Source organism: Petaurus breviceps, unplaced genomic scaffold (genome assembly GCF_028583685.1).
Source record: "Petaurus breviceps papuanus isolate PSGF00001 unplaced genomic scaffold, PetGlider_PUasm1.0 446, whole genome shotgun sequence".
Classification (NCBI taxonomy): domain Eukaryota; kingdom Metazoa; phylum Chordata; class Mammalia; order Diprotodontia; family Petauridae; genus Petaurus; species Petaurus breviceps.
Genome location: NW_027186338.1, coordinates 601,341 through 616,293, shown reverse-complemented (window position 1 = coordinate 616,293; position 14,953 = coordinate 601,341). Strand labels below are relative to the sequence as shown.

At 39.6% G+C, this 14,953-nt stretch overlaps 1 pseudogene; it reads right to left on the bottom strand.

The window, feature by feature from the left end:
• Positions 1–14,953, bottom strand: part of LOC138171480 (zinc finger protein 420-like) — a 26,017-nt pseudogene that overhangs the window by 992 nt on the left and 10,072 nt on the right.

The following is a 14,953-nucleotide window of genomic DNA, read 5'->3' as shown; positions in this document are numbered from 1 at the left end:
CAGTATGAATTCTCTGGTGCACAGAAAGTAGTGTCTTACTCCTGAAGGCCTCCATACATTCGCTACATTCATAAGGTTTCTCTTCTGTATGAATTTTTTGATGTTGAGTAAGACCTGATTTGTAGAGGAAACCTTTCCCACACTCCTTACATTCATAAAGCATCTCTCCAGTATGAATTCTCTGATGCTCAGTATGATGTCCCTTACTCCTGAAGGCCTTCCCACATTCACGACATTCATAAGGTTTCTCTCCAGTATGAATTCTCTGATGCACAGTGTGATGTCCCTTACTCCTGAAGGTCTTCCCACACTCCTTACATTCATAAAGAATGTCTCCAGTATGAATTCTCTGATGCACTGTGAGTTGGGAGTTACTCCTAAAGGCCTTCCCACATTCATGACATTCATAAGGTTTCTCTCCAGTATGAATTCTCTGATGCACAGTATGATGTCCCTTACTCCTGAAGGCCCTTCCACATTCACTACATTCATAAGGTTTCTCTCCAGTATGAATTCTCTGATGCAATTTAAGTTGGGACTTACTCCTAAAGGCCTTTCTACATTCACTACATTCAAAAGGTTTCTCTCCAGTATGAACTCTTTGATGTTGAAGAAGTTCTGAATTGTAGAGAAAAGCTTTTCCACATTCCTTACACTTATAAAGCATCTCTCCAGTATGAATTCTCTGGTGCACAGAAAGTAGTGTCTTACTCCTGAAGAACTCCATACATTCATTACATTCATAAGGTTTCTCTACTGTATGAATTTTTTGATGTTGAATAAGACCTGAGTTGTAGAGGAAACCCTTCCCACACTCCTTACATTCATAAAGAATGTCTCCAATATGAATTTTCTGATGGTCAGTATGATGCCCCTTACTTCTGAAGGACTTTCCACATTCATTACATTCATAAGGTTTCTCTCCAGTATGAATTCTCTGATGTACAGTATGATGTTCCTTCCTCCTGAAGGCCTTTCCACATTCACTACATTCATAAGGTTTCTCTCCCGTATGAATTCTTTGATGTTGAACAAATTCTGAGTTGTAGAGAAAAGCCTTCCCACACTCCTTACATTTATAAAGAAAATCTCCAGTATGTATTCTCTGATGCACTGCAAGTTGTGAGTTACTCCTGAAAGTCTTCCCACATTCACTACATTTGTAATTTTTCTCTCCAGTATGAATTTTTTTATGTCGAAGAAGTTCTGAATTGTAATAAAAAACCTTCCCACATTCCTTACATTCATAAACAAACTCTCCAGTATGAATTCTCTGATGCACAGCAAGATGCTCCTTGCTAGTGAAGGCCTTCCCACATTCACTACATTTCTCTGAAAGAAAGAATAAGGAACTGTTTAATCCTGCATTTTTCACTCTTTCCCAAGGTTCTTAGCTGTTCAAAGATTTTAGAGCTATTCCCTTGCCTTTTCACTTGAGATGACTAGTCTCACTAGTCTTTTACTAAGGATCAATTTATCTTATGTGAAAATATGATGACTCAAAGGTAACATATGTAAATGAATTGACTTCAGATGAAATTACCTGGAGAGATGAATGAACCCTTAACTCTATTGTATGTGGCTGGCATTTGAATGGAATAAGACTATTTGGAAAAAACAGATGACTGATAACTTGCAAATATATCCTTACTCTCAGAGTTTGTAAAAATAGGAAGGGAAAAAAGTGAACAGAAAGGAAATGGGGAATTGTATTTAGAGTAAGGAGGAAAAATAAATACATGAAGAAAACAGAATAAAAAAGAAATATAGGGGCTGCCAGGTAGCAAAGTGAGTAAGAGCACCAGCCCCACAGTCAGGATAATCCTGGGATCGAATCCAGGCTCAGACACTTAGCACCCACCCAGAAACACCTGGCCAAGTAACCTTGAGCAAGTTACTTAACCCCAATTGCTTAGGGGGGGCCAGGTGGCATAGTGAACAAGAGCACCGGCCCCAGAGTCAGGATGACCTGGGATCGAATCGGAGCTCAGATACTTAGCACCACATCCAAAAATAATTGGCCGTGTAACCTTGAGCAAGTTACTTAACCCCAATTGCTTTTAAAAAAGAAGAAGAAGAAGAAATATAAGGGAAAAATATGTAACAATTGTTGCAATAAATTTCCTTTAGAAACTCAACATATCTACTTTGAAAGGAATGAATGGATATTCATAAGAATTAGAAATACATATATTTTTGACAAGAGAAATTGTTAATAATTATCTGAAACTGGGGCCAGAGACAAGATGGCAGAGGAATAGCAAGGACTTGAACTCTCCCCCAAACCCTCCAAATAGCTGTAAAAAATGACTCTAAACAAATTCTAGAGCGATAGAACACAAAAAATGACAGAGTAAAATACATCTCCAGCCAAACACAGTCTGGAAAGCCAACAGGAAAGGCCTAATGCATTGGCCTGGGAGTAGAGCACAGTCCAGCATGGGCCATAGCAGCACAGACTGAGCCAGAACAGGCCTCACCAACTAAATTACTGGCAGCTATGGTGGTTTCCAGACTTCTCAACCCACAAATGCCAAAGACAAAGTAGAAGGTCAGTGGGGAAACTCTGTGTGACCTGGGTAAGAGATAAATGCAGTCTGGCCCCAGTCCCAGGGCAGTAGAGATGGTGGTGGCAGCAGCAGCAATGGCAGCCTCCAGAGCTCCAGGCCCACAGATGGTGGTGGAATTAAGTGGCTGATCAGAGGGGGATTGCAGGAATCTCTTTGCTGGTGCTGAGGCAGGATTCTCTTGCTTTGCCCTGCCTGAATCTGGGTCACAGTCTTGGGTGGCGGTCCTAGGGAAAGAAAGAGTGCTGGCATGGCAGAGTTTGTGGCAGCTGTGGAGAGGGAGTCATCCTTTCAGTTCCAAGACAGAAAAGAGTGCTTATGGTCACTCAAAGCCTAGACCAAATATCAGGAGAGGAGTAAACACATTTCCTTTGATCATATCACCTTAGAAGAACTGAAAATTTATAGGTGCCTACAAGTAGCTCTGACAACAGAAGCACAAAACCCATGAAACTTTGGACAGAGCACTTTCTACTCTGGAAGCAGAGTTCTACTTGGCAAAGAGCTCAAAAGTCAAGAAATTGACTAGGAAAATGAGCAAACAGAGGAGAAAAAAATCAGAATACAGAATCTTACTTTTGTGACAAAGAAGAACAAGACATGCAACCAGAAAAAGACAACAAAATCAAAGCTCCTACATCCAAAGCCTCCAAGAAAAATATGAATTGGTTGCAGGCCATGGAGGAGCTCAAAAATGATTTTGAAAATCAAGTAAGAGGAGTAGAGGAAAAATTGGAAAGAGAAATAAGAGTGATGAAAGAAAATCATGAAAAATGAGTCAATAGCTCACTAAAGGAGACCCAAAAACATACTGAAGAAAATAACACCTTAAAAAATAGACTAACCCAAATGGCAAAAGAGGTCCAAAAAACCAAAGAAGAGAAGCATGCCTTAAAAAGCAAAGTTGGCCAAATGGAAAAGGAAATCCAAAACCTCACTGAAGAAAATAATTCCTTTAAAATTAGAATGGAGGGGCAGCTAGGTGGTGCAGTAAATAGAGCACCGACCCTGGTGTGAGGAAGACCTGAGTTCAAATCCAGTCTCAGACACTTAACAAAAAACTAGCCATGTGACCTTGGGCAAGTCACTTAACCTCAACTTCCCTACTGTCCCCTCTCCAAAAATGCACACACACACACACACACACGCGCGCGCGCGCACACACACACACAATTCGAATGGAGCAAATGGAAACTAATGACTTTATGAAAAATGAAGAAATTATAAAACAAAATCAGAAGAATAAAAAAAAAAAGAAGACAGTGTGAAATATCTTATTGGAAAAACCACTGACCGGGAAAACAGATCCAAGGAGAGAGAATTTAAAAATTATTGGACTTCCTGAAAGCCATGTTCAAAAACAGAGCCTAGATATCATCTTTCAAGAAATTATCAAGGAAAACTGCCCTGATATTCTAGAATCAGAAACAGATAACAGAAATTGAAAGAATCTGACAATTGTCTCTTAAAGAAGATCCCCAAAAGAAAACTCCTAGGAATATTGCAGCCAAATTCCAGAGTTCCCAGGTCAAGGAAAAAGTATTGCAAATACTCAGGAAAAAACAATTTGAGTATTGTGGAAACACAATCAGGATAACACAAGATCTAGCAGCTTCTACATTAAGGGATCAAAGGGCTTAGAACATGATATCCCAAAGGTCAAAGGAGCTAGGATTAAAACCAAGAATCACCTACTCAACAAAAATGAGTAAAATACTTCAGGAGAAAATATGGATATTCAATGAAACAGAGAATTTACAAGCATTCTTGCTGAAAAGACCAGAGTTGAACAAAAAATCTGACTTTCATATACAAGAAACAGGAGAAGCATGGAAAGGTAAACACGAAATAGAAATCATAAAGAACTTATTAAAGTTAAACTGTTTACATTCCTACATAGATGATATTTGTAACTTGTGAGAAATTTCTCAAAATTAGGGTAGTTAAAGGGAAAATATAAATGTATATATAGACAGAGGGCCCTGGTTGAGTTGCATATGAAGGGATGTCATCTAAAAAATAAAATTAAGAGGTGAGAGAGAAATATATTGGGAGAAGGAAAAAGGGAGAGATAGAATAGGTTAAATTATCTTATATAAAAGAGGCAAGGAAAAACTGTTACAATGGAGGGGAAGAGCAGGAAGGTGAAAGGGAATGAGAACCTTACTCTCAATGGATCTGGCTTAAGGAGGGAATAATATACATAATAAATTGGGTATCTTACCCTACAGAAAAGTAGGGGGGAAGGGGATAAGATGGGGGCATGATAAAAGAGAAGACAGATTGGGGGAAGGGAGGTCAGAAGCAAACACTTTTGAAAAGGGACACGGTAAAAGGAGAAAATAGAATAAATGGGGGGCAGGATAGGATAAAGGGAAATATAGTCTTTCGCAGTATGCCTGTTATGGTAATCTTTAGATAACTATACATGTATAAGCTATATTGAATTGCTTGTCTTCTCAATGTGGGTAGGTGGGAAGGGAAGAAGGGAGAGAATATGGAATTCACAGTTTTAAAAACAAATGTTAAAGACTGCTTTTACATATAATTGGGAAATAAGATATACAGGCAATGGGGTATAGAAATCTGTCTTGCCCTACAAAAAAGTAAGGGAGAAGGGTATAAGAGGGAAGGGGGTAATAGAAAGGAGGGCAGACTGGGGGATGGGGTAATCAGTACACATGCTTTTGGAGTAAGGTGTAGGGAGAGATGAGGAGAAAATTTGGAACTCAAAATCTTGTGTAAATGAATGCTGAAAACTAAAAGTAAATAAATTCTGAAAAAAAATACCTAAAACATTACTCAAATGCTGGTAATCAAAAAAATAAAAATGAAAACAATTAAGAGGTATCAATAAATAGCCCCAAATTAGCAAAGATAATTTAAAATGATAAATTTTGGCAGTTACATTGAAATAGGTCCTTATTAAGCTACTGCTACAATTTTTCTGAAAAGTAACATACCAGTTTTAGCTACTGGTACAAAACTGTTCATACACTTTGACAAGATGGCCCCACTACTAGTCAGCATTCTCAAAATGTTACTGAAAACAAAGAATTCTCTGTAAATTTTCCACAACTTTTTATAATATAACAAAATACTGAAAACCTATAAATCTAATAAGGGGTTATAGCTACACAAGTCATGTCATATAAACATATTATTGTGCCTTTATAAACATAATTTTGAAGCATGATGAAAAACAGGATGACACATAACAGGATAGACTGAAGAAAGGGATTACTTTAAAAAGTAACAGCATCAAAGCAACATAACCATGGAAACAAAACAGAAGGAAATATAAGAAAACTCAGAAGTAAAAAGAGCACATAACTCATTTGAAGAGGGAGAATGAATTCATGCAAGTGAGGCAGGAGAATGCCCACTTAAAATAAGCTAATCTTCAATGAACAGAAGAGAAATAACTGCCCTGTACTGAAACAACAAATTTCTTTGAGAGTAGATATATTTCAGTAGAAGGATATGTTAAAAAAGTAACTTTTTGAGGTAAAAAATGAATTTTTAAAGTCTCAGCTTCTCTCAACATTTCTCTCAATTTTGATACACCACTATGTTCAACATTTTACAAGAGCTTTGACCTAAAATAACCAATATATCACTATTTTGCTATGACCGATCTGCTTGGCTTTTATGTAATCACCTGGAGAGCTGTTTCTGGAAACATCTGCCTCTGGCATCCAGGACACTTCCTTTATTTCCAACTGGTAGATCACATCTGGTTTGGAAACTACAAATCCTGTTCATTGAAAAAGAAAAAGTGCTAGGCAGTCATCTCAGAGCTTCATCATTCAACAGATACAGGAAATGCTCCTCCCAACTCTTACTAGAAAGGTGAGGTAACAAGGGGACTGAATGTGTCTTATACTAACAAAGTGTAATGGGAATAGGAATTTGAAGATCTTTCCTGCCCCTTAATAGACTGAGGATGGAATCTGAAGATCTCCCCTGCTGTGAAGATAAACTCTGCCCCCTGACAGGCTGAATGTAGTCACATGGAGCCTGTGGTGGGAGGAGTTTCCTGAAGGGAAGCAGAGCTCACGTAAAGCTGGTAGCCAGAGCCAGAGAGGCAGTGGGAGAGAGAGGTGCTCAGGCAAAGAGAGAGAGAGAGAGGTTTGTGAGTAAATATTGATCTTGTATTGGTTTGTGGGAAGGCTGAAGGATGCTGTGGCTCTCAGTGTTATTATAGCTTCTGAATATCTTTGGTACTATGATGGAATCAGCTTGCTGGTTTTGGGATTTGGTTTTCTGGTGTCTAAAAAAATATTTCAGTTCTGTCCTCTATATGGAGAATCTGTTATATTTTGTGTTTGAACATCATGCGATATTTATAGTCACAGCCTTTATTGTGATTGTGGGAGCTGTAAATATTGCAATGGTGCTACATTTTGCAATGAGGATGAGATCCCAAAATATCAGACCTCTAGTTGGAGGCAGAAGGGATTTAGAAGAAGTGGCTATTCCAGGATGGGAGGATTTTCCTCATGCTTCCCTAGCAAGGGAGTGGTCTAAAAGTATAGGGCTCCGTGAAAAGTGGGAACAGAAGCTACAGCAGGAACAAGCTAGAGATTTTAAAAAATAGCAATAAAACCTGGGAGAGAGTTGGAGACAGTGAGTAGAGGAGGCTGGGTTTTGCTAACAGGCTACCATATTGTGTGTAAACTTAGAGACAAGCTGCTAGAAGAACTGGCTAAGTGCCAGCATTTAAGCCCTCCTTTAGAAAAGCAAGATTAGTCTCAGGTGGAAGGAAAGAGTACTGGAGAGTCTCTGGAAGTAGAGAGGGTTGTTGTAAATTTGGTTCAGAAAAAGAAGCAAAAAAGTAACAGGAGAAAAGTTCATATAGCTTTGTTAGAGTCTGAGCCTTGCTGCTATGAAAAAGACTGCTAGGAGAGTGATACAATATTACAGTGATATATTGTTTCATGGTGAAGCTTTTACAATTGCAGAAGCTAGCCCCATGTTGAGAAGGTGGCAAGAGAGTCAAGGAGGAAAAGCAGTGTTCAAGGAGTTACTTGAGGATTTCACTCAACAGGAGATTACTGATATTTTGAGCAGATTCACCCAAAGGATGGGAGAATCCTTAGTGTCTGTAGTGCCAATGAAATATTTACAGCACCCATAATCACAATAAAGACCGTGACTATAAGTATCACATAATGTTCGATGGCAAAACATAGCAGACTCTCTAGGTAGAGAACAAAACCGAAACATTTATTTAGACACCAGATCTAAACCAAATCCCAAAAGCAGCAAGCCAATTCCATCATAGTACCAAACATATTCAGAAGCCATAATAACACCGAGAATCACAGCATCCTTCAGCCTTCCCACAAACCAATACAAGATCAATATCTACTCATGGACCTATCTGACTCCTTGTCTGAGCATCCTCTCTCCCCCACCATCTTGCTAGCTCTGACCAGCTTCCTGTGGGCTCTGCTTCCCTTCAGCAAACTCCTCCCACTACAGGCTCCATGTGACTATATTCAGCATATTAAGGGAAAGAGTTCAGCTTAACAGCAGGGAAGCTTCCTGTGGGTTCTGCTGCACCCCTCAGCAAATTCCCTCCATCACAGGCTCCATGTGATTACATTCAGCCCATTAGGGGTCAGAGTTGACTTTCAAAGCAGGGAAGGTCTTCAAACTCACCACTAGGTCTATTAAGGGTCAGGTTAGATCTTCAAATTCCCATTCCCATTACATTCGGCCCCAAGATCTTTCATGTCCCTTATATAGCAAAATACATTACCAATAAATGAGATTTTAGGGATAACTGTCAGAAAAACTGGTGTCAACAGAACTTTGCAACAATATAACAGGGATAATAGAAAAACTTTGCACATAAAACAATAGCTTAGACTTGGGCACAAGCACCCATCCTTCCCCCTCAAATGAATGGGGCTCAAAATCTTGGGGTAAGGGGTGAAGGTCTCTTCTCCAAAGCTCCTTCAAGTTGAAATAGGATGTAGAGCTGTCCCTGACCCCAAGAGGTCCTATTCAAGAGGTCAGTTCTTTGGCTGTCATCTGCAGCTCAGTCAATGCCAGGTCCAGACAGAGGGAGCACATCACAGTCATAGACTGGGGTGGGGGGGTGACATCCAGCCTAAGCGGTCTGTCATCTGCAGGTGGAGGATATCAATCCTGCAGAAAACAAATTTTGCAAACAAGTTTAACAGACAAAAAAGTCAAAAAGAAACAAATACAGGCTTAGCTGTGCCTCTAGAGTCCCTGAAGTCACTATCATAACCTCATTCACAGGAGAACATATGATGCTGTCCTCCTAGCTCTATTCCAATGGCTTAAAACATTGCCCCAAGTGCAGCACATTCACCACTTCCACCCATCTCAGCACTTTCTTTAATATGAGTCCCCCTGAAGTAGTGACAAATTTGGATACAATGGTTCAGGAGCATCTGTAGGAGCAGGTCTCACTTCTCTATTCCATCTAAAAGCAAGTCCATTCTCTTGATACATTTTCTATACTTCATTAGTTGGAATACCATCAATTTTTCTAAAATCAACCCCTGCTCTCAATAGAGTAATAAACAGTTCTTTTCTTGGCAATCTATTCTAAATTTGAATCAACCGGCTATTTACTCTTCTCTCTTGAGGAAATCTATCATTTTGCCATTCTCCTAAATCACTTAGCTGTGAAATCTTATCCATCACCTCTGAAAGAGGGTGCCCTATTTCACCAATTAGTAAGAAGTAGGTGCTTATGGGCGGTTAGGTGGCGCAGTGAATAGAGCATTAGCCCTGGAGTCAGAAGGACCTGAGTTCAAATCCGGCCTCAGTCACTTAAAACAAAAACTGGCTGTGTGACCTTGGGCAAGTCACTTAACCCCAACTGCCCTCTAAAAAAAAAAAGAAGTAGGTGTTTATAAGCAGGAAAAGCTGTCTTCACCATGATATTTCTATGAGGAACTGCTAAGGGGATTTCATGACACCTATCTGCATCTCCAACCATGACAGCAGTTTTCATTACTTCTCCTTTCAACTTTCTCATGCAGTCTCCGAGTACCGGGGTCTGTCTACAGTAGGCCACATAGAATCAGCAGGATACATTCTACTGCATCCATCAGCAGCTAAAGCTAACAGATTGGTCTTATTCTTACCTCCTGCCAAATGAAAGTCTCTAAAAGCTTGCTGGACAAAAGGATTCTGGCAAATCCTTAAAAATTTCAAGAAGTCTACTCTATCACTACCCCAGCAGCTCCTTCATCACTGAATCTTATCATCCAAGACAGTAAGGATTCTCCTATCCTTTGGGTGAATCTGCTCAGTAATCTATTGAGTGAAATCAGCAATCTGTTGAGTGAAATACTCAAGCATCTCCTTGAGTACTGCTTGCCCTCCTAGATTCTCCTGCCTTCTTCTCAGTATGGAGCAAGCTTCTGCCCTTGTAAAAGCTTCACCATGAAACAATGTATTGCTTAATATTGTATCATTCTGTATAACACATGGACTTTCTTGGGAGTCATAGTCACAGCAACTAGGTTCAGACTCTACCAAAGCTGTATGAACTTTCATCTTGTTACTTTCTTTCTTTTTTTTTCTGAGCCAAATTTACAACAGCCCTCTGCTTCCAACTGAGACTTTCATTTGCTCTTCTACCACCTGAGACTCTCCAGGTTGTTCTTGTAAAGGAGGGCTCAAATGCTGGCATTTAGCCAACTCTTGAAGCAACTTGTCTCTGTGTTTACACACAATATGGTAAGCTGTCAGTAAAACCCAGCCCCTTCTACTCACTGCCTCCAGTTCTCTCCTAGGTTTTATTGGTATTCTTTGTAAACACGTTTCTAAATATCTAGCTTGTCCCTGCTATAGCCTCTGTTCCCACTTTTCATAGAACCCTGTACTTTTAGACCACTCCTTTGCTAGGGAGGCATAAGGAAAATCCTCCCATCCTGGGATAGCCATTTCTTCTAAATCCCTTCTGCCTCCAACTAGAGGTCTGATATTTTGTTAACCCATCCTCATCATAAAATGTAGCATCAATGCAATATTTACAGCTCCCACAATCACAATAAAGGCTGTGACTATAAATATCGCATGATGTTCAATCACAAAATATAACAGATTCTCCATATAGAGGCCAGAACTGAAACATTTATTTAGACACCAGAAAACCAAATCCCAAAACCAGTAAGCCGATTTCATTTAATACCAAAGATATTCAGAAGCCATAATAACACTGAGAGCCACAGTATCCTTCAGCCTTCCCACAAACCAATACAAGATCAGTATTTACTCACAAATCTCTCTCTTTCCTTGCTTGAGCACCTCTTTCACCTACTGTCTCTCTGGCTCTGGCTACCAGCTTTCTGTGGGCTCTGCTTCCCTTCAGCAAACCCCTCCCACCAAGGCTCCATGTGACCGCATTCAGCCTATCAGGGGGCAGAGTTTATCTTCACAGCAGGGGAGGTCTTCAAACTCCCCCCTAGCTCTATTAAGGGGCAGGGAAGATCTTCAAATTCTCATTCCCATTACAGTGTCTTAGATTGCAAGAATCAATGACAAAGGAGCTGCTGGGGTAGTGACAAATTGTGTGGACTGCTTGAAATTTTAAGTATTTGTCCGAATCCTTTCGTCTAGCAAGCTTTTAGAGATTTTTGTTTGGCAGGAGGTAACAATAAGACCAATCTGTTAGTTTTAGCTGCTGATGGATGCAATAGAATATATCCTGCTGATTCTATGTGGCCTAGTAGAGACAGACCCTGGTACTCACTTAGACACTATGAAAAAGTTGAAAGGAGAAATAATGAAAACTGCTATCATGGTTGAAGATGCAGATAGGTATCATGATATCCCCTTGGCAGTTCCTCATAGAAATATAATGGTGGAGACACCTCCTCCTCATTATAAGCACCTACTTCTGACTCTACTAATTGGTGAAATAAGGCATCCTCTTTCATAAGATGTCACCGGTAAGTGACTTAGGAGAATGGCAAAATGATAAATTTCCTTGAGAGAAAATAGGTCAGAGAATTCAAAGTCAGAATAGATTGCCAAGAAAAGAACTGTTTACTGTTCTAGCGAAAGCAGGGGTAGATGTTAGAAAAATTGATGATATTCCAACTAATGAACTATATAAAATCTACCAAGATAAAGGGATTAATGTCAGACAGAATAGAGAAGTAAGGGCTGCCCCTACAGATGCTCCTGAACCATTGCATCCAAGTGCATCACACTTTCAGGAAGAAGAAAAAATTGACCAAGCTCCAGCTCAGATTAAAGAAATACACAGACAAGACTGTAGACCCCATATTAATCTGACTATATATTGGAAAAATCGATCAAACACTGTAACCATGGCCTTGTTAGATATTGGGATGGAGGCCTCCCTCATTTATGGGAACCCTGGTAAGTTCAAGCACGGAGCTCCTATTACCACTACAGGACTAGTAGTGGCTGAAATATAAGCCAGACAAGTTATACTAATGATGAAAACGGGACAATTACCTAAGAAAGAATATACTGTGGTTATTGTACCCTTTCCTGAATACAACATTGGAATATATATACTGAGAGGTATGACCCTGAATCTACCTGAAGGAAGATACCAATTTGTGCAGCAAGGAAGATAGGAAGTAATACAGTTTTAGTGGGAAAAATAAAAATGAACCCAATCACTTCACCTGAACCTTCTCAAGTAATTACTTTAAAGCCATATTGTATGCCAGGTGGGCAAGATGAAATTGCCAGTACTATAAAGGAATATGCTGAAGCATGAGTGTTAGTCCCTACAACTACATGATGAAATAATCTTGTTTGGCCAGTACAAAAATCAGATGGGACATGGAGAGTGACAGTGGATTATAGATAATTGAATAAGGTGACACCTCCCTTGTATGCTACTGTTCCAGATACTGTCACCTTAATAGAAAGGATCCAGAAATATGATGGGACTTGGTACGCAGTGACTGATTTGGCTAATGCTTTCTTCACGATCCCAATAGACTCTAAACAATGGGACTAGTTTGCTTTCACTTGGCAGGGCAGACAATATACTTTTGCCCACCTGCCACAAGGATATCTGCATAGCCCCAGTATTTGTCATAGGACTGTGGCTGAACATCTGGATGAATTAAAGCTACCTGATATACAGCTTACCCACCACATTGATGATATGATGCAAGGAAAAAATGTAAAAGAAGTGGAGAAGAGTTTGACACTTTTGATTGAACATATGAAAAGCAAAGTGTAGGAAATTAACCCTGCAAAGATTCAAGGACCAGCTCAAAATGTAAAATTTTGGGGAATTTTTGGGAATACAGTAGAATACAGGGCTGTGAGAGATTCTACCGCAAGTTTAACAAAAGATTCAAGATTTTCCTATTCCTACCAATAAGAAAGAAGCTGAAAAGTTTATAGGATTAATTAGATATTAACATCATATTTCACATCTGGGACAGATTTTGAAACCTTTATATATAAAGTTACTCAGAAGAAATATGAATTTGATTGGGGACTTGAGCAGAATAAAGCTTTTGAGGAAGCTAATGCTGCTATACAATTGGCTCTAGATTTATGGCCGATGCAGAATGGTTTGGTGGAATTACAAGTGACTCTACAGGATGATTATGCAAACTGGAATTTATGGCAGAAACAACAAAACCAAAAAGTACCTTTAAAATTTTGGTCTAGGAAACTTCCTTCATCTGGAGTTCAATATACACCTTTTGAAAACCAGCTGTTAGCTGCATATTGGGGTTTGGTAGAGACTGAACAGCTGACTCTGGGCCATGAAGTTAGCAAGACCCAGAATCTCAATTGTGACCTGGCTAATAAGTACCCCAGCTTCTCATAGAATCAGACATGCACAAGAGGCCAGCATAATTAAATGAAAGTGGTATATTCAAAATAGAACTAAAACTAGCAAAAGTGGAGTTTCTGTCCTACATGAATCTATAGCTAATATCAACACTGAGGGACATGATACATCCCCTGAACCAAGGCAACAGTTGGTACAGTCCTTGGTAAGATGGAATGATGGATATGATGGACTAACTGAAGAAGAGGAAAAAAAACCCATGGTTTACTGTTAGGACAGCTAAATATTTGGCCCAAAAAAGACATTGGAAAGCAGTAGCCTATCACCCATGTATTGGAAGGACTTTGGAAAGTACTGGGATAGGTGGAAGTAGTCAATATGCTGAACTTATGGCAGTACATCAAGTCATTAAAACAGAACAAGGAGGACAGTGTTATAATATTCACTGACTCATGGGCAGCAGCTAATGGGTTAGCTACATGGATGCCGAAGTGGAAAAATCAAAATTGGGAAATTCATGGTAAACAAGTCCAGGGCAAAGAATTATGGGAAGATATATGGGACATGTCTTTGGTTACTGATTTTTCAGTTTTCCATGTAGATGTTCACATGGCCATCAAGACACCAAAACATGAGTACAATGCACATGCTGATCAACTCGTGAAGATTGTTACTGAACATATTGTCCCTACTTTGACAATTGACGATACGGTACTAGCAAAATGGGTCCACCAAACAGCCAGCCATTTAGGGGTCCAAGTCACACACCAAGATCGAGGTATTAGTATCTCTCATTCATTATTAAAGCAGATAGCAAAGAATGTCATATATATCAATTGGAAAAGGAATGAACTGTTCCTTGGACAGTAACTGGGGAGATAGCAAGGGGAAAAGTTCCAGCCCAAATTTGGCAAATAGATTATATTGGTCCCTGTAATGTAATGCCAAGGAAAGGCAACTTCCCAGGTTCAAAATACCAGCATAGGTGCTCTCTATTTTATTCAGTGACAAACCAAGAACAGAGAAGATCAAAACATGACATCATTCAAAATACAGCATTTACTAAGTGTGATTAAATAATCTCCAAGTACTACCCCACCCCAGGACCTTCCAATCATTCAATCAATTACAAAGTCTCTGTTCTAAATACTTCTCCACCCCTAGGCTATACCTTAATTAAGTCCACCACAAAGCCCCTCTTCTCACATGGAGATTAGTTTCCAAACATAAGGTCAAAAGTTCCCCACCCCTGGATCACAATTGAATCTACCCCAGAATTACATCAAGTTTAAACACAGCACTTAATACCCAAATGGAGTTCTTTTCTTCATCTTGACAGGAGGCAAGTTCTCAGCAATCTTAGTTCCTGGGGAGACAAGGCTTAGCAAAGCCACAAGATACATTGCCAGTCCCTTCATGAATTTATCCTCTGTCTGTAGAACAGTCCTAGAACCCCTGAACACATTAGCAAAGCCCTCTCCCAGGATTTCTGTAAACATACAACAAGAAAATCCTTCTTCAGGGCTTCTGAACCAACAGAAAGGCTCCCAGACCCCTGCAACAACAGCACTGTCCCTCACCAGTGGACAGTATT